Here is a 20,777-nt window from a genome sequence, read left to right on the forward strand (position 1 = left end):
AACTGAAAACACTCAAACCGAGGCGTACTTAAACCGAGGTATGACTGTAAATGCATCTGTTTTTTAAAAAAGGAAAAGGCGTGATCATGTATATTTTAAAACTTTTGTTTTTTCTCCCTATTCTGCGTCATATAACTTCTCAGTCATCTTCCAACAGGTAACCTTGACTATTTCCTTTTAAGTTCTTTTAAATTTGTTGGCTTCAGAATCATGCAGGCTTGTATGTTTACTCAGAAGTCAGTCCAGTTCAATGTGGCTTACTCACTAGTAAATGCATTTAGGAATGCATTCTGCTTTTACCATGCCAAAGTCTCTAATTTTATGCCCATGAAGGGCATCCCAGTCACCATTCATTTACAGTAACCAGTGTGTTGGCTGGGCCTGATGGGTGTTATAGTCCAAAACATATGGAAGGCATCAGGTTAGAAAGGGCTTATAAACACACATCCAAAGAAAGTCTCTTCCACCATTATTTCCTGTGATATTTCTGTGAAAAGTGGGCCATTTTCAGGGTCATAAAAAAAACATTTGCTTTGTACTTTTGCTAGCATACAGGACAGGGAGAACAATATGTACTGAAAATAATAATTACAAACTTTGGATCAATAAAAGCACACTCAAATCCACCCTCTATGTTGCAGGATCAGAAAATGCTACTTGCAGTAGAAAATGAGTATATTTAAAGGTATCTAGCAATGAAAGAGGAGCTATATAAATTGATATAGAAAACAATTTCAACCCAATCACTTAACTCAATGTTGAAGTCAGGAAGACTGCAACGAGCTGTCAAAAGGTATTTCTAAATTATATTTTGTCACTTTCTGGACAGTGCACTTGGTTCCCCTCTTTAATTTAAAGATAAGAGAAAATCTCCAGGTTTGATTTTAAAAAGGGTTTGCAGCTTACTGTAATCAGATCTTGCTTGGAATTATTGCCGATGTCAAGACTTCCAACTTTGTAAATAAATACAGTGGTTTACTCCGTATATACAAGATGCGGCTATTGCCTCTTATTTATTTTTTGAGCAGTGTAGTGGTGTCTTCATCATCATCATGCATGCAATGGACATATCAAGTTGTGTGTACCTCCACTGGCTCTATGCACCAGTGGAGCTTGGTGCCAACTGAGTCTAGTGGGGTGGAAGGCAGATAAGCCAACAGTAGGTGGAGTGTTAGGGGAGGTGTAGTACCTTTGCTGGGGGACATGTCGTGCTGCTTCTGGGGTAGTTCGTCCATCTTTGGTCCTCACACTGTACTCAGCTCTCACCTGTGTGCTCCTAGAAGCTGTCAGTATGTGACAGCGGCCACACCCCAGGAAATAGTTTTGACTGGCTGGCTAAACCAGGTGAGGAGAGCTGATGGGTCTCAAACCCTTGGTGAGTTAGGGACTTCCCCTGCATGCAAAGACAGGATCCAGCAGACTGAGTGGACTAGACCATTAGTGGATCCAATGGTCAAGAGGGCAGTTTCTGCACATGTTGTAGAGGGATGTGAGGGGCAGATGAGGCTCATCAACCTGGGAAGATAGCCCATCTAGGAGAAGGAAAACTCTAATCCTAAATCTCCTCTGCCTTGTGAGATATCTTAGGGAGAATAAAAGGCTAAGGAATAACCCTACACAAATCTGGGGTAGAATCCCTAAGGTGGTTGGCTGGTGCCTTGTACACCTCCTTCTGGCAATTCCTGGCAACAGCTGGTACCAAATGTATTGCTCCTTTTGGACCACATCAACAAAGCTGAGAGAGGAGTCTTGTTGTCTGGGGAGCCCAGGACCTCCATACACACTGCCCAGGCATGCCACCTAGGCAGGTAGCTTCGGTGCTCCTAACTCAGTGGTTTGAGTTACAGGTAGGTAGCCGTGTTGGTCTGAGTCGAAGCAAAATAGAAAAAAATCCTTCAGTAGCACCTTAAAGACCAACTAAGTTTTTATTTGGGTATGAGCTTCCGTGTGCATGCACACTTCTTCAGATACACTTGAAACAGAAGTGTCAGACCCTTATATATATACAGAGGGTGGGGGGGGTGGGAATGGGTGATGGGCTGATGGGAGTGGTAAACCTGTAGATGGCTGTTAACGACTGCTGATGACTGCAATTAGTCCTGGGGGGGGGGGAAGCAAGGGCTGAGGCGCTAAAGAAAGCTTGATCATGCATAATGAGATAATGATAATGAGAAAGGAATCCGATGAATAAAGACATCCCTCTGTGTATATATAAGGGTCTGACACTTCTGTTTCAAGTGTATCTGAAGAAGTGTGCATGCACACGAAAGCTCATACCAAAATAAAAACTTAGTCAGTGGTTTGACTTCACCCCCAGAGGTGTGCACTCCATTGTCTCGGGTCATATCCAAGAAGCCTCTTCTCATAAACACCAATGGTATTTGGTTTTTCTTTCACTATTCACAGCCATCTAAAAATGCAATGTTCTCCTGTCCTTCCCCACCCCGATGTCCAAATTGGAAAGGAGATCTTCTTTGGCAGTGTATTAGAAATCATAATTATGGTACCATATTTTTGGAGGGGGGGGCAACCTAATAGCTTAGCCAAAATCTTCTCCTACTCAAATAGGGCTTTACTTTCTACAGCTGTGTGTAGGCTATTGCTGAGTAAGACATAATGATGACCGTTGCATTTGCCTACACACCGTCACTGAACATTCTCTATCAAATTTGTTATAAGTAAGTATTTAAGGATATCTTGAGCTTGAAAGCTGCTATATAACATGAAACTCTATTATTCTCTCCTGATAGCATATCAAGCATAACACCATTTCCATGCAGTTTAAGAAGCAATTTAAAAATCCCAAGACAGTGTTTTGTGCAATAACATTTCACAGGAGTCTCTCTTCTTGCTACAAACCATATCAAATTAGAAGCTAGTGGTTGAATTCATATTGCCAGAGAGAACATCCATGGAATGACAGGGCATTTGCATTAAAATTGCTTTGGAAAGTAACTAAACTACATACTGACTGGAAAACATATATTCATTCCCAGACCTTGAAGTTCCTGAACAGTAGTCAGTTGAGGGAATATCGTTCAGAAGCTTTAGCGCTGCATGTTTACAAGGCAACCTCCAGCTGTTTAGACCATCTCTAGATGCTGGATAAATCCTATCATGACATATGTATCATTTTATGCATTATCTAACCAATCCTTCTACACAACCTGCATGGCAGTAAATCTCACTGAAATCAACAGGATTGCATGGTGTGGGTTGTAGTCACAGTGTTCCAAACTGCTCATTCTAAAGTAAGAAGAAAGCTTTATATTCTTGCAAATAATGTTATTGTTTTACATACTTCTGCTTTACATTGCCATCGCGATGGCAAAGAGGGCTTATGTCATCTTTGCCAGTATAAACAGTGGAGTAATGAGTAGGTGTTCGGGGGAAATTATTTTATCTCTACATGGCACTAGTTAAATTGTTGCTGGAATAATACATTCTGTATTAGCAAGCACAGTTTGAAAAAGAATGCTGGAATATGGGGCTGAGAAAAGAAAGCAGTTGCAGGAATAAAATGTTGGAGGAGGAGAAGGCTTGTGCTGAGAGAATGAAGGAGCTTGGTATTTTTAAATGCTGTTAAGTATTATTAAGTGAGCTTATTGGGTAATGCTGAAAAACATAGGAAGGTGCCTTTTACTGGTAGTGCATCTTGCACAGTCCTTTTCACACTGACTGGAAGTGGTTTTTCAGGGTTTCAGCACTCCCTGGAAATGCTAGCTATTAAAGTTGGGATTTTCTGTGTGCAAATCATGTGCTTGTCTACTGCAAATACTGTGTGCGAACCATGTGCTTGTCCACCAAGCTTAAAACCATGGAGAGACCTGGTCTGAATAAGGACATTGGATTCTTATCTCATTATACATGATAAAGCTTTCTTCAGCCATCTCACCCCTTGCTTTTTCCTGCAAGACCAATTGCAGTCGTTAACAGTCATTAACAGTTGTCAACAGGTTTACCACTACTATCAGCCAATCACCTATTCCCATCACCCTTCTGAGTAATACCCCTCCCCACCCTCTGACTATACATAAGGGTCTCTGGTGACTGTTTCGGTGTTTCTGAAGAAGTGTGCATGCACACGAAAGCTCATACCTATGACAAACTTAGTTGGTCTCTATGGTGCTACTGGAAAGAATTTTTTTTATTTTTTGTTTTGGAGTGGGAATGTTAGGCTTGCTGTTAAACAAAGAATTCACCCAGGATAGGCTTAAGAGCTCTGTAGTGGGAGGAAACACCTGCTTCCCATAATCATAGCTGCCAAGTTTTCACTTTTCTCGCGAGGAAGCCTATTCAGCATAAGGGAAAATCCCTGTAAAAAAGGGATAACTTGGCAGCTATGCCCATAATCCAATATCAACTTCATTTAGAAGGCTACAGTCACATGGATGTAGTCATCCTACTGTGAATATGATATACCCAGGCAAGCATTCTGCAAGTGGTTAAGAGCCTGAGCTACAAACCATGAAATTCCTGGTTAATTCTCACCTCAGCTATAAACTCACTTGGTACATTGGGGCTTCTTGTATATGTGAGAGATCCAGCATGTGCATGAAGGTCCCGAGCTTGTGCAATCTAGGGAAAACATCCCGAAACACTGCCATCAATGTGAGGGACATGTTCACCGAGAGATCTCGGGGTACATTGGACCACCCAGCCTTTGATCAAACTGACAAAAACTTTATTGCAAGCTTACGTTGGGAGCATTGTTTTATTTCTTTTCATTGATATTGTTGAAATGAAAATATTGAGCGTCTCCAAGTCAGAATCTTCATAAATGATTGCACAGTTTAAATTCCAACAGCTGAATGAAATTAAAGATCTGGTAGCCAAACAACTTTTATCTGAAATTCATTTACTATGCTAGAAAGCTCAATCGCTGCTGTGCAAGGATTTATGAAGGAAATCTTAATTATTTTCTGTAAATGTGAGAAACAAGTTTACCACATGAAACATTCCTAAGGAGTGATGAAATTGATATAAATTCCACAATAATGCCAGTGTCTCGTGAGTAATGCCCCCTATTCCAGGCAACTCTTTGTTACACTATAATGAAGCTATCCACAACATCGTTGCAGCAAAACATACTTTTTGTATTCATAAAAACAGTCCACCTTCTTAATCTGTCCAAACATTTTCAGGCCCATCACCAGGAGGCAGCACCATAGGGCTCCCAGGCGGACCCACTGCTTGAACCACACAGGCCCTGTGGTCCTTTTAGCACTAGACTTGCTAGCTAGACCACCTTTTTGCTACTGTGCCTTCTGTTGCCTACCTTGAGGGATGATTACCATCATGAAGAGGCCCCATCAAGCCTGATATTGACCCAGAATATGATCAAGTCTCCAGTTAGAAATATCTATGCCTTTCTTTATCACTGTTGATGCAGCATTTCAACATGAATTACAACATACCCATGCCCTTCTGTATTTTCAATACAGAAAATGTCATCATTAAATAAAATAAAATAAACTTTAATAGTTTACATCACTGTTTACTCTGTGTTCTGGACTTTAGCCAAAGCAAGAAAAGGTCACCCCATTGTACTGAATCTGAGTCTAGGAATGATAATCCCATTGTATCCACCCACTTCCCCCCCCCCCTGGAAAAACTACCATGGAAAAATAATCACACTGAAGTGCAAAAACCACACTGATGGAAGCAGAAGGCTTTTCCTGCTTGGGCAGCAGAGCAAAGAACACTTTAAAAATGTTTCAGACACAGTGCAAATACTTCTTCTGCTCTGTATCCACAGGTCAGGAAATCAATACATCCAGCAGTTACTTGATGCTTATAACATGACAGGAAAAGGTGTTTGCAGTGTATTTCATGCATCATAATGTACACAATTCTTCCTCTCTGTGTATTTTTTTTGTCCCGTTCTCCTTACATGCGTATCTTTCTCAGATCCCTGAAGGTTTTCCATTCTGATGCAGCGCTTTTCAGGTTAATTCCTCCACCAGGATTCCCACAGAGTGGGAAAACATTACATCACAACCAAGACTTTGTTTTGTAGCAGAGCAAAGGTTTTATATAAAGTGAATCTCTTTATAATGTACAAACATGACCCCTGGAATTCTGACAAGGAAAGGGAGTACAAGGAAGGGTTCTATCTGTGGTGGACATTGCTGAGCTGTTTTTGTTTCCATTCTTTGCTTACAGTGAAACATTTTGCTCCCGAGGGGCCAGGCTTCACTTCAGCAAAAGTTCAGGGGGAATTTCTAAATTCCTTTTTATCTCATACCATACTTTTTCATAATTATCTTTATACACATTTATGTTTCTTGTTGTTAACCATATCCCTAGATATTTTACTTTTTTATGGATTTCTATCTCAATACTTTGCACAAAGTCTTTTTTCTCTTCCTCTTTTAGATTTTTAATTAATAATTTGGTTTTATTTCTATTTAATTTGAATCCTGCCACTTCCCCAACTTCTTGAATTTTCTCTATCACCTTAGGGAGAGAATTTTTCGGGTCTTCTACTGTAATTACTAAATCATCAGCAAAGGCTTTCAATTTAAATTCACTCTTACCCAAGCAATTTTTTCATGAAATCCCAGAACACATTGTCAAAAGCTTTTTCAGCATGTATAAAAATCATTGTCACTTTGTGGGTTAAACCACTGAGCCCAAGGGCTTGCTGATCAGAAGGTTGCCGGTTTGAATTCCCACGATGGGGTGAGCTCCCGTTGCTTGGTCCCTACTCCTGCCAACCTAGAAGTTTTAAAGCACATAGTGCAAGTATATAAATAGGTACCACTCCGGCAGGAAGGTAAATGGCATTTCCGTGTGCTGCTCTGGTTCGCCAGAAGCGGCTTAGTCATGCTGGCCACATGACCCAGGAGCAGTACACTGGCTCCCTCGGCCAGTAAAGCGAGATGAGCGCCGCAACCCCAGAGTCGTCCGCGACTAGAGCTAATGGTCAGGGGTCCCTTTACCATTACCTATTTTATCACATTTAGAATATTTCTTATATTCTCCTTCATTTGTCTACCTGGGGGAAACCCTGCTTGATCCTGATGTATATATTCACCTAAAATTCTTTTCATTCTATTAGCCAAAATGTTTGACCCAGTTCAAGAGTATTTTAATACAGCAAACAAATGAGTGAAAGAGAGGGAAGGTTGGGTGCAGTGAATGTTCTATTGTGTACCACATTTTTTTTATAAAAAAAAAAAAGATTCGTCACTTTCAGTACTTTGGTTATGTTTTCAGATAATAAGCCACCCACGCAAGCTGCCATATTAATTGAATTGCCCTTATAAACAAAGCACTGTCATGGGGAGTGCCTTTCAAGAGGAGAAAGGCTTTCTCCCCCAACATAAACCTGACAGAACAGTACAATTACTGAAGCTAGACTAATATCCATATCTGCTCGTCTTCTGTGTTAGAAGATAAGAGCAAACCAGAGATTAGGGAATGAGATCCCAAAAGGAAAGCTGGTTAACAGGAAGGGAAAAAACCCTAAACCCTTCTGAAAAGGTTTTGCAGTTTATAAAGATGCAGGCAATGTCATTTGTTTCTCCTGACTCAGAAAATGGTCTGGAGACACCTGGTGTAATTCTTAGTGGATATGGCCCTGCAAGCTGCCTGCATAGGAAACCTAATGTTGGTGAGAAAAAATATTAAAAGCAGAATCCTTATCATACATTTAAATCCCTTTTATTCCACTTTTAACAGCCATGGCTTTCCCGCCATCAAATCCTGGGAACTGTATTTATCACAAAGGTACCACTCCAAACACCCCAAAAAAATTAAAGTTCCCATGGTTCTTGTAGGGGTAGGAGGAGCCATGACTGTGGAAGTGATATAAAAGTAATTTAAATAGATGGAATGGATGTGACAATAGAGCATGGTACAAGTGTAATAAATAAATGTAAAAAAGTAGATGACAGAGTAAAATACACCACTGCCTTAGACCACAATCACACCATTCATTTAAAGCACACTTTAAAAATGATTGGTTATCCCCCAAGAATTCTGGGAGCTGTCATTTCTTAACGGTGCTGAGACCTATTAAGAGACCCCTATTCCCCTCCCAGAGCTACAAATCCTAGACAATTTGACCATCAATTCCTCTTCACAGGGAACTCTAGGAATTGTAGCTCTTGGAGGAGAATAGGGGTCTCCTAACAACTCTCAGCACCCTTTGGAAACTGCAGCTCCCAGGATTTGTGGGGTGAGAGCCAGGAGTGCTCAAAATGGTATCATGGTGCTTTAAATATATGGTGTGAATGTGGCCTTACTTCCATTCACTGTGACAAAGATTGTTTGGGAGCAGGGTTATAACCCAGTGGCATATGGGGTTGAGCCAAGCAAAAGCCATGGTCAGACAAAGAATCATAGACATTGAGAGACAACAGGACTGCTCAAGATGCCCCGAATACAAAATTGGAGAAACTGAGAGATATATAGCCGCTCCAGCAGCTTATCTCTCCTTTCTCTTAGCCAAGAACGCAAGAAGGGCTTTCACACTTGCCAGAAGCTCGGCCCTGCCCACGCCTGTCCTGGAAGGATCTTACAAAAAAGTCCCATATGCTCAGACTCTGTGCCTGCGCATTGGGGGAAATAGGAAGCCCAGAGCACCTTTTCTTTAGATGTCCCTTCTATGAAGAGGCACACAGGGAGACCCTGGACTCCATACTGGAGAGGTTAGTTGACACCCGGGAAAAGCAAATATACGACATGCTCCTGTTAGGCAAAGACCAGGAGACAACCCGGACGGTCGCCAGATTCTGTGTCCAGATCTGCAGACATAGACCTTCCCCTGAGACAAACCAGCTCATTTGAAAGTCCCTAATTCCGATTCCCCGAGCAACCCAGGGCCAGTTCTTTGTGGCAGCTTTTTTTTTAGTTTTAAGTATTTTTATGCTCATTGCATTTATAAATATTAATTTTATTGTTGTATAAAGTTTTGTATATATGTTTTGCATTTCGGGATTGTTCTCCCAAATGTGTTTTTCTTCGACAGTAATAAAATCATTCATTCATTCAACCCAGTGGCATAGTTCTTTATTAGCATGAAAAAAGCCCACATTCCATCCTTGGCATCTCCAGGCAGGGCAAGGCATGCCCCCTGTCTGAAGTCCTGGAGAGTTGTGCTGCCGGTTAGTGACTGAGCTAGATGGACCAATGGTCTTACTCGGTATAAGGCAGCTTCCGGTATGCATATATTATTTTTTATTATTTTGTGTCTTTCTCCAGGAGAAGCTCAAGAGAGAGGGAGAGAGAGAGGGAGAGAGATGGCCAAATTGACAGAGTCAATGAGTGAGTACAAATAGGAAGTTCAACTTCTTGGCTTTTTCTGCCCATTTCTTCTTCTTCTCCTCCTCCTCCTCCTTCTTTAGAAAAGATTCCTTCCTGCAGGCAGTCTTCATCCAGGTTTTACTTCACTCTCACTTCCATTAAATGAATCATGCCTCCCCTCACAAAGGCTGGTGTCCTGCTCTCAGTTATATGTGTGCTGTGACTAAATTCTAAAACGATAAAAAGTTCTGGAGTTCAAGGATAATATGTGGGAGTCACATCTCCTCATCCAAAATGGAGGCAGACTGGCCGTAGCTACAAAATAGTTAGCAGTGAAGCTACTCTGACACATTCACAGAAGACGTACCAGTATCTGTACTGGGGATGCAACATTGTGCAATCAAATATGATGGGATTCCCCTTCCTCTCCTCACCAAGCAGTCTCTGTGCACCCCTTATCTTCTCAGGAGGGGATGCACGGGGATTTCAGAGGGAGTCCTGCTTCTTCAAGTGGAAGTCCATTGCACAATTAGGACACCACAATTAGATACAGTGGTACCTTGAGTTACAGACGCTTCAGGTTACAGACTCCGCTAGCCCATGAATAGTACCTCGGGTTAAGAACTTTGCTTCAGGATGAGAACAGAAATCACGTGGCGGTGGAGTGACAGCAGCAGGAGGCCCCATTAGCTAAAGTGGTACCTCAGGTTAAGAACAGTTTCAGGTTAAGAACGGACCTCCAGGACGAATTAAGTTCTTAACCCAGGGTACCACTGTAACTAATCTGCAATACCAGAGCAAAACAGTCACAATACATGTTCTGGGACTTTCTCATTCTTTCTGGGACCTGACTCAAATTCACTATAAATGACTTTGGTTTATATTATTATTTTTTATTACTTTAACGCATGTGTCATTCTAAGGATGGGGGAGAAATTCAATTCAAGTCTGATTTGAAGGTGAACCTATCAAATTCACACTTGCTGAAGCAATATGTGAGCTGAAACACATCAAACTTTCAAAATTCACACTTACCTGAATTTTGTTGTTCAGTTCTCCAACCGAAAAGTATTTACAAAAATGCATATATTAGGGCAAGGGGTGCATAAAAACGATTATATTGGTGTAAATAACACACACATAAATGCATTATATTAGGGAAGGATGCTTGCAAAAATGTGTGCTTTAGTTAAAGTGGCATATTAAAATCTGTTTGAGAAATTCACACTAAGGTATGCTGGTAATTTTCATGAGGATTTTCGCAAATTGCTGCAAAATGTAGAGAACTGAGAAACAGAGAGAGCTGAAATTGACAGGTCCTTCCAGCCCTTTTCACCACACTGCAGTAAAACACAGAGCTGTTAGCTTCACAGACAACAAAAAAAAAGATGTTTCACAGTTGATGGATGCCTTAGTGAGAACTTCTTTGTCTTCATTCCATCCTGAAAATTTCAGGATGACTGATAGAACTCACAGAGCTGTGTGTATCTATTGTATGAAACAAGAAGAGCAAAATCTCAAATGAGGAGTGTTTTGAATTAAGTTAAAGCCAATTTGCAATGACAGGGGATGTGTGAGAGAACTATGGACAAGCTAGACAAGCATTCATATCATTCATATCAGCAAGGTGCTGCTTCAAAGGCAAAATGAGGGAAACAGGTCCCAAAGACAGGATTTAACTCAGGTTTTTTGTTTTTCCTTGCAAGGCAAGAGCAGTCCTAAAACCACTTAAGCCATTGAAGCTGCACAGAAGTTAATGCAGCTCCATTGATGCACACAGTCTCAGAATCACTCTCTAAATTGTGGCATTTAGAAGGTAATTCAGTTGAAACATTAGCTTTTGCCTGAACACGTTGAGCTCTTGCTTTCAGCATGTTATGTTCAAGCTGTTGACTTCTCTTTGGAACTGAGCTAGAACACAGAGTGATTTTTAACAATCATTTTTACTCCTTGCAAAAAGCACCCTCCCCCTTTTGAAGATTCATTTGCCCCCCCCCCCCCAAAAAAAAGGCTGTAAAAAGTGAGGAAGAAAGTAGTCACAGCATGGCAGCCCTTCCCAACAATCCCCATTCAGAGCGAAGCGAAGCTTTTCCTTTCTTCTGAATTGACTTTGCAATGTCGCCATGCAAACAAATCTGACAAGCTAAGTCTATGCGGTGCCACAGCAAACTTCCATGCAATATTCTGAATGTATTTACAATTTTGCCGACTTTATTACTTTTACAGGGACATCGAAAATATTGGATTTTGGTCACAGAAGATAAATGAAGCAAGACAAATTATATGGTAGGGAGGAATGATTTTGAAAGAAGCATTTTTGATATGCAGAACAGCTGCTCAGTGTGGATTAGTGCAGAAGTATAATCATTATGCAAGCTCTCACTCGGAGATAATATGAGCTGAAAGATACTCATGAATCGATAGCAGCAAAAATTTCCTCATAAGAACTGGTGACTAAAGAGCAGTTTTCCCACTGTACTTTAAATACATATAGAAAACTTGACTGCATGATTTAATACTTCTGGCAAGACCAGACAAGCATCACTGCAATATATTACAGATTTTATAAAAAATGATAAACCATATCCACTTTAATAACCTGAATTGGAATAACACTTTCCCCCATCACAAGATTCTACCTTGCTATGTTGATTCTGTTATGCCAGTTCAAGTTAGGAGTTTATTCGGCTGGTTGGCATGTTTCAGTGCTAAGAGTGATATTGAAAGCATATCAAGATCATTAAAACGGCAGCTGATGAGTTGGATTATTATTATTATTATTATTTATTTATACCCTGCCCATCTGACTGGGTTTTCCCCGCCACTATGGGCGGCTTCCAACAAATACCAAAATACATTAAAATATCACAGATTAAAGACTTCCCTAAACAGGGCTGCCTTTTTTCTAAATGTCAGGTAGTTGTTTATCTCCTTGACCTCCGATGGGAGGGCGTTCCACAGGGCAGGCGCCACTACCAAGAAGGCCCTCTTGCCTGGTTCCCTGTAGCTTTGCTTCTCGCAGCGAGGGAACCGCCAGCAGAAGGCCCTCGGCGCTGGACCTCAGTGTCCGGGCAGAACAATGGGGGTGGAGACGCTCCTTCAGGTATATAGGACCGAGGCCGTTTAGGGCTTTAAAGGTCAGCACCAACACTTTGAATTGTGCTCGGAAACGTGGATGCAGATCCAGTCATGTTTAGACTCATTTACTGCAATAGTCTAAGCAAGATTAAGTCTAGATCCAACCTAATGTGTATATTTGAATTCTATCTGCATATCTGCATTTTCATGTCATGTGACCAGAGGAGAACTTCTCACTGTAAGGGGCGGAGCATGAAGTCATTCACATTTTCTAACGTAACTCATGCCTAGATAATGCCCATGACTAATTGAGAAAAATAAAGGGTTGGATCCTGTGCTGCTCAAGTGGTGTTCCACTCCCATGATGCGATTTCCCCTTCCTCTCCTCTGCCCATGTGCCCCCAAAATCTTCTCCAGTCCCCCAACTCTCGACTTTATACATAGAATCAAATATAAGAGTTGATGGAAAGAAAATTAAAATATCAGGAATCTTATCTTGAATTTTATCACAAGCAGATACCAATATTGTGCATCCAGATGTTATTGGTACAACTGCCATAATTCCTGACCATTCGCCATGCTAGCTGGACCTACATACACAAAACTAGATGTGATTCACCCAGGATAATTGTCTCTGTCTGGTGGCTGCTGCTGCTCTTGTTTGCTTAGATATATAGAAAGACAGATATTTAAGATATTTTAAAAATCCCTTTAACTTTTCATCATCCAAATTGGTGACAGCAGATCATTGAAATCTTGACGGATTGCTTTAAATTTACTGTTTTCAGGTTATGAAATAATAACAGCAGTAGTAACAACAACAACAACAACAACAACAACAACAATTTAAATCTCGCCCTTCCTCCCCAAAAGCCCAAATATGTGTGATAATTTAAATTATTGGTTTGATGATTCAAGCAGAAGAATGACTTTGCCAGCAAGTGATATTTGCAGAATTTATGCAACCCAAGTTTCAAATTCAAAGGAAGCAGCTATTAAAATAACTGATGTGATGGAAGCACAAGTCTCAATTAAGCACAGTTTAATTCTCTCCCCCCCCCCTGCCCCCTTGAATTACTGTATTATTTATTGGAATTTTTTAGAAGGTCAGAATGTCATTCTAATGGGGCAAAGTTTTGCAATGTGGTCAAATCTTTTTTTATATAAAAAGAATCACATTTTGGTGGCTAAAAACCTTGTGTAAAGATTACAGTTTTAAATTAAGCCAGTATCCCGTGTTACTATAGAAACCCCCATTTATGACATGTTTGCAGGCAAAAAGTCAAACGATGCATTTTAATGAGGGAATCGGGAGAACATTCCTTCTATGGAGAGAAAAAATTTTTTTTAAGAACCACAGAATTTCTTAATGATCTGGGAAAGGCAAGCTAATTAATAGTCCTGTAAAACTGACATTAAATCCTGAAATGACATGTGCCATGTTAATTTTAAACAGTAGTCTCCACCTTGCAGATTATGTCTTAGGTACTGCAGGAGGTTGATGGATTGAGAAACATGTTTCCATGGAGATATATGCTGCTTTACTGGTATTCCCTACAGAAAGTAAAGGGTTTCTTTGCCCCCTTCTCAGTTAGACAAATTAGCTATATATAGCAAGAGATGTTAGAAAACTGAAAACAGCAGTCTGCTGGGGTGAGGGGGGAGTGGAAAACTAGCATTTGTGAGTCTAAAGAAGCTTACCACGTAACAGACTTGTTCAGGAGGATGGAGCAAGGAACGAAGTATATATCATTTATTTATAAGCTATTTCTTCCTTCTTGAATGAAGAACAGCAGCAGCAGAGAAAAGGCAGCTTTGCCTAAGAGAGCATTGCAGCTTCCAGTGGTTTATTCTGCATGAGCTGGTTTATAGCTGGAAGCAATGCTAACAGCCAAAAACTTCTCAAGTGGGTAAAGAACAATGGAATGGCCTGGGGGGCAGAATTATCCATGTAAATCACAGCTTCAGTTCGAAATGCAAGCACAGCCTCCGCCCTGCCCCGCCCCCCATCCTGGAATTTTTGTTTCTAGCATTCTAAGAACAATGGGTTGCATTCCTAAACCAACTTACTAGGAAATCTATTCATGAACACAGTGGGGTTATTCCTGGGCATTTGTTGGTTTTACTTGTTTATTACATTTATATTCCCCCCCTTTTGTCCAAGAAGCTTGAGGTGGCATACATACATCTCTTCCTCTCCATCTTACCCTCACAACAACCCTGTGAGGTAGGTCAGGCTGAGAAGCAGTGCCCGGCCCAAGGTCACCCAGTGAGTTTCATGCCAAGTGGGGATTTGAACTCGGATCTCTCCTAGTCTGACACTCTAACCACTACACCACACTGGCTGCTAGTTGCACCTAAGTCCCATGACTTAGACTGAATTCAACCCAGCATCAGCACCACCCCGGCATCCTTTTTAATGTGCACTAGCAGGGAATGCCTAGCACTGCCTGGGAATTAAAAGAAAAAACCCATAATTGTGTTTTTAAAATGGATGGTGTGTGTGTGTGTGTGTGTGTGTGTGTGTGTGTGCCATTCCCAAGACTTTATGTGGTGGGGGAGATGTGCTTTAAATGTACATATGGTGTGTACACAACCTTAGAAACATGAGAAGGAAATGGCCTTACACCAAACCAGACTGTCAACATGTTGAGCTCAGTATTCTCTGGATTGGACTGGCAGCAGCTCTCAGCTCAGTTGGGTAGAGCATGGTGCTGATAACGCCAAGGTTTCAGGTTCGATTCCTGTCTTGGTCCAGACGCATATTACTCCATTGCAGGCGGTTGGATTAGATGACCTTTGTGGGCCCTTCCAACACTACAATTCTATGTTTCTATGATTCTGCAGGGTCTCAGACAAAGGCCTTTCCTAGTCCTATCTGGAGATGTCAACAGTTGAACCACAGACCTTATGCTGAAAAAGCATGTGCTGTACAACTGAGCTAAAAGGGAGAGGGAAGAACTGTGAGGCTGCCTCCTTAGTGGGTAATTCAGGTCAGCAATAGGCACTGTATAAGCAATGGAGATTAGTGGGAGGGATAAAGGTACCATGAGTCTCCCATGCTCGCTCTCATCCAAATGAAAGAATGCAAATAACAATAACACAGGGGTTTTTTTCCTAGATCTTTCTTATGCCCAAGTGCACAACAGGTAACATACGTTCAAAATGCCCCATTGTTTTATATAGTCTCTTGTTGTTTCAAACATTTAGAAATATTCCTACATTTCCTTGTAGAAAATAATGTTCTGCTCAGAGAGAAGATCACAAAATGTGGTTACTACAGACACACACACACACACACACACACACACACACACACATTTCAGTAAGGCACTTTTGAAGAAACCCTTAAATTTGGCTGTTTCCAAAGAGATAGACAGAACTGAAATCCAAATGTACACAATAAGGGGGAAAGGCACAGCATCTGCATAAAAATAGCAGCAGTTTGCATAATGTGACATGTTGGCATCATCTTGGCACAGAATTTAAGCTTTCTCGAGGCAGAGAACTCAGCCCTTGTGTCGGGTTGTGGAAGTGGGAATTATGAGGTCTGCCAGTTGAACAAATACTTGATCAAGGAAATCATCATCAATTATTTGATCAGGAGCTGTTCCAGAGGAATAAAGTGGCTGAGAGCAAAGGTTTTACAGCAATAGCAGTAGATCCGGGGCGGGGGGGGGGGGGCGGCAGAGAGACTACTGAGGGATTTAAGGTCGGACTTTTTTCTGATCAGAAAATGTTTGAGTATTTAACTGTGCCATGAACCCATCTGGGACCCAGCACTTTGAAAGCAGGCACGCCAAATTGCAAGACACCACTGAGAAAAATCACAACATTTCCATTTCCAGAACCAGCTGTTAGGCAATGTGCTATATTAGGCTCTGTCCGTTTGGTAACGGAGACATATCAGTATGTCCCCACAGTGTCACTTCCCAGGAAAGAGTCAAAAGAAAATAAAAATATCACCAGCACGAATCTGGATGTGATGTGTGATCCCCCCCCCTCCACTCAAATCAATGAGCATCCTCCACTCCTCCACTAATGATCAGCAGGAGATAGAAAAGATTGCTTTTCCTTGAAGCAAAGCAGTTCTAAAAACCAGCTCATATATTTTGGTGCATATGGATTCTTGCAATGCCACTTGGAAACTGTAGTGCCGGGGCTGGTGAGCTGGCAGTGGCACCTTGCCTAAACATCTGTGCAACAGTCCTGTGTGTCATCAATCCTGGCAGCCCAGCTTGTGATTGCCTGGTGGGACATGGAGGAAGAGATGCCCGCAGCTCCAGCAGCATTGGCAGAAGCAGCCATCTCACCCACCAGGCATCAGATGGCAGCTTCCCACACTCACCCCAGATAAAATGTACGTGCTCCACTCATTCCCCCACCCCACCCCAAGTCTCATTATCAATTACGAACCAAGTAAGAGTTACAAAATCTGTTTGCAAATTTCACCAGCCTCTCCAGTTAATTCATGGCTCAAGAAGCACTCATACAGCAGGCATTCACAGTGCAGAAACGAAAGAATGTCTGCCATCCCGATGTCTTTTTCCCACTACAAGCCCAGAGAAAGTTATTAGAAGGGTGACCTTTATTGAACCCTCATAATTAGGAATCAATTTTGAGTTCTTGCCTATTTGGGATCATTAGAATTTGTAATCTGTCATGTAGATTGTTCTTTGGAAGTGAAGTATTGACTGGCTAGATAAAGAGAATAGACAGAAGTGTGGGCAGTTCCCAGTTCAAAAATCATTGTCCGTGGGCAGTAGTCACTTTCCAATTGTTTCAAGGTTTAATTTATCTTCCTTATAAAATCCAGAAAGCTAATCTTTGGCAGAGGCGATAAAATGCGTGAACCATTTATTTTCTATGTAAAGGTATTTGGAAACAAAGGGGGAGGGAATGCATTCATTTGTGTTTGGTGTGTTCCTAATACTTGTTGTGCTGGTTATAAGTTTTAGTGGGGAAATACCAGTGTGTTTAAGAGCTGAGCAAAATGGGCAGAGAAGAAAGAAACTAGCTAGGCACAATAAATCTATTTGTGAATAGTCTGTTAAGAACCCATACATTTTAGAGTTCCTGTTTTAGAGTTCCTGTGTGTGCAGTTTTCCCAAAGCTTCTTGACTAGAACCCCTCTAGGTATATGCTTGTTGACACTCTCAAAGGACACAAAAGAATGTTGCAAGCCTTAGTGCTCATGTTTTACATAATTCCTGTTCAGATATATATCTACTAGTTCCTGCTTATATATTTTGTGTTTTTAATTCGGAGCTTTGGGGTGAGAGCAGATTTGCACAAAACCTCAATATTTTTTTAAAAAAAACTTTTAAGAATTAAAAGACTGATATACGTACAGCAAATACCTCCTCCAGCATGCAGTACGCCTCCAGCATGCAGCAGTAAGTGGAAACAGACACACCATCTTCATTTGGACCACCAAAAACAAAATGTCCAGGTTGTGCTCAGGCAAGGAGCAAACAGGAGGGGATGAGGCGATAGAGAACATTGGTGTGTGGGGGAGGGGGTGATGTTCTCGATCACTGAGATTATATATATATATATATATATATATATATATATATATATATATATATATTTCTTATTATTTTAATGTAAACTGTGTACACACACACACACACACACACACCACTTAAAATATTTTAAAATCTCTCAGCAGTTTACATTAAAATAATAAGAAATATAATAACATTTAATCAGTGCTTTTTTTCTGGGGAGGACGCAGGGATACGCATACCAACATTTTGTGAATCTAAGTTTGGCCTCATTGAGAGGCACTATCTCATTATGAGTAGGAGAATGAGAGTACCCCTAAACTTTTTTTTATAAAAAAGCACTGCATTTAATACACTTTCCTAAATATTTGATAAAAATGAAGAAGAAATGATTGTCACAAATAAAATGGACAAAAAAGTAAGAGTTGGCATCCAGAATAGCTTGGGTAAACATAGAAAGTTTTAAAGAGGTGTAATTACTGTTTCCATGTCCTGAATTACGCGAGGGAGGACATTCCAGAGTCTGGGTGCTATAACTGAGAAGGCCCACCTCTGTGTTGTCACCACGTGACAGTGAAGAACCACCCACCAAAACATTGTGTGACACTGTGCCCACACTTGCACTGCCTGCAATTTGAAATTGGATTTATTTTCCTTATTGAATTAGAACATGAACTTCTGGATTAAATGTGGGGGGTTGGACAGGCATTACGATGAGGTAGATAATATGTGGACAGAACAAAAAGCATAAACACATGAGTAGCAGAGAATCCACAATAAAGCTCAGCATGGACAAGCCCTAAATATTTCAAATAAAGCCCTAACTGCACTTCCATTGCCTAGAAGTAGACACCAGTGCCAGAGCTGACCGATCTCACCCAGCCAAATCACTAAAGGAACACCCATTAACTTGCCCAGTCCGGGCACTCCAGCCATTTAACGTGCTAAAGTGGTGCCTGCCCCGCTCTTCAAAAGAAAGGTTGATTTATCATCCTGGTCCGTCCTTACCGATGGCTTTTGCCTCTCATGCACCCACTGATTCCTGTGACCCCTGACTTGACTTATGTACCAATCTGATCTAAAAATAAAAGTTTTGGGGAAAACCGAAGTTGGGAGTTCCAGTTCATCACCTGCTGGGGGGAGCCAGGACAGGAGAGAAAAACTAGATCTATTTTTACATAATCTTCCATGTCACACTTAAAAGGAATGAGACTGGTTCTAATCACTTCTGGGTTGTTGTTGTTGTTTTGTTGTTGTTTTGTTTTGTTTTTTTTAAAAAAGACAAGAAAAAAATAATTCAGGGGCAACATGTTTAATATGACATTGTGGTACTTCAACAGCACTGGTATTTTAGAAAGACTAAAGTGATACAACTTTCATCTAGAGAAAAGCAATTTGCATATTTGGTTTTTTTTTAACTCTGTAGCATTTTTGACAATATTGACTATTGAATATCCACCCAAACTATCTATGGGGCCTAGAAGGATCATTTCAGTTGTAACGTGGCATGTTATTTGATGCTGCTGTGATGAGCATTTGATCTGTCCAATCTAGTAACTGCCGGTAAGGTGAGGTGGAGCTACAGAGCTGCTGTTCCAACACTGGTGTTTCTGCAGCTTCCCTGAATGGGGCAGGAGTGGCACAGGGTGCTGGCAAGGTCAGGTCTCCATGGACACACTAGTGGGAGTGTCAGATTGACTCCACCCATGTGCACATGCAGCCCCTATTTCACCATCGCCCTAACCCCAGCCACGTCCACTTGCGAAACTGCTTGCAGATTGTGACCAAATGATCAAATCCTGTGTGCATTTGCTTAAAAGCTATTTTAGGAACCTTGCTTCCCCAAAAAAATGTGCTTTGGATCAAGGGATTGCTGCCTTCGGATCTGTTTACGCTGTTGTCCCATGCTGAACCTTACTTTGAATTTTCTCTTTATTCTTCCCGTGATGCTCTTTGTTCTAGTTCTGCACCTTCTGTGACACACACAAAGTACAGGAGTAATAAAGGGGAAAGAGTTATGAGAATTGGCCGGGGGGGGGGGAGTAGGCTGGAATGCCATTTTTCACATGTAAATTTCCCCCTGGATAAAGGCTCCAGCCCGATTCTTGAAATGGGAGCCTAAGGTGCTTATTCATGAGCTGGCGTCCTAGCAAATGCCCTCATGCTGCTATTTCAAGTGGCAAGACAGCAGAGACTATGGTGTGCCTCGCAATGCCTGTGCAGGTGACACAAGGAATTTTGATGTAAAATTAGTGTGTAGTTGATATGATATTGAACTAGAACTTGGAGATAGAACATTCACCATAGGACCCGGTGCAGATTGTACTAGCATGTCAGTGAATCCTAAGCATAGCTGTATTTACAGTGCAATCCTGTGCACGTTTATTCACAAGAAATGGCGTCAACAGAGCCTGCTCCCAAGCCAGCGTGCACAGGATTGTAGCTTTCATTCTGTGACCTTCTGTTGAAACAAGAGTCCTCTTGTGGTGGCTAACTGAATCGATTTCAAAATGTAATATTTGACTGCTGCCACCTAAATATAAGAAGCTGCTCAGAGAGAACATGGCATTAGTGATCACCCAAGACAGACACGTTTGCCTCCAAGGTCATGCCATGCTCATATCTTTCTGTATACTCTTTTTAAAGAGCAGCTAAATTATTTCCTGAGAGTTTCTCTAGTGTTCTGCCTTGGTCTATCATTAGCCATTAGGCTTGGCTGCCTACTTTAAACAAAGTATTTGTCAAAGAATCTTAGTGGCTCTAGCCACTCTCAAGAAAAGAATGTAACACGACATTCCTTGCTAACTTTTATCATACCAAGGCATTGCTGTCATAGGCCATATAACAGAGGACAGGTTTTTCATCTGTGGTGTAGTGGAGAGGGAATGTGGGGAAGCAGCTCTTGAGAGAGCCAGGAATGATGGTGTGATCTGTTGA

This window comes from Zootoca vivipara, chromosome 4 (genome assembly GCF_963506605.1).
Source record: "Zootoca vivipara chromosome 4, rZooViv1.1, whole genome shotgun sequence".
NCBI classification, from domain to species: Eukaryota; Metazoa; Chordata; class Lepidosauria; order Squamata; family Lacertidae; genus Zootoca; species Zootoca vivipara.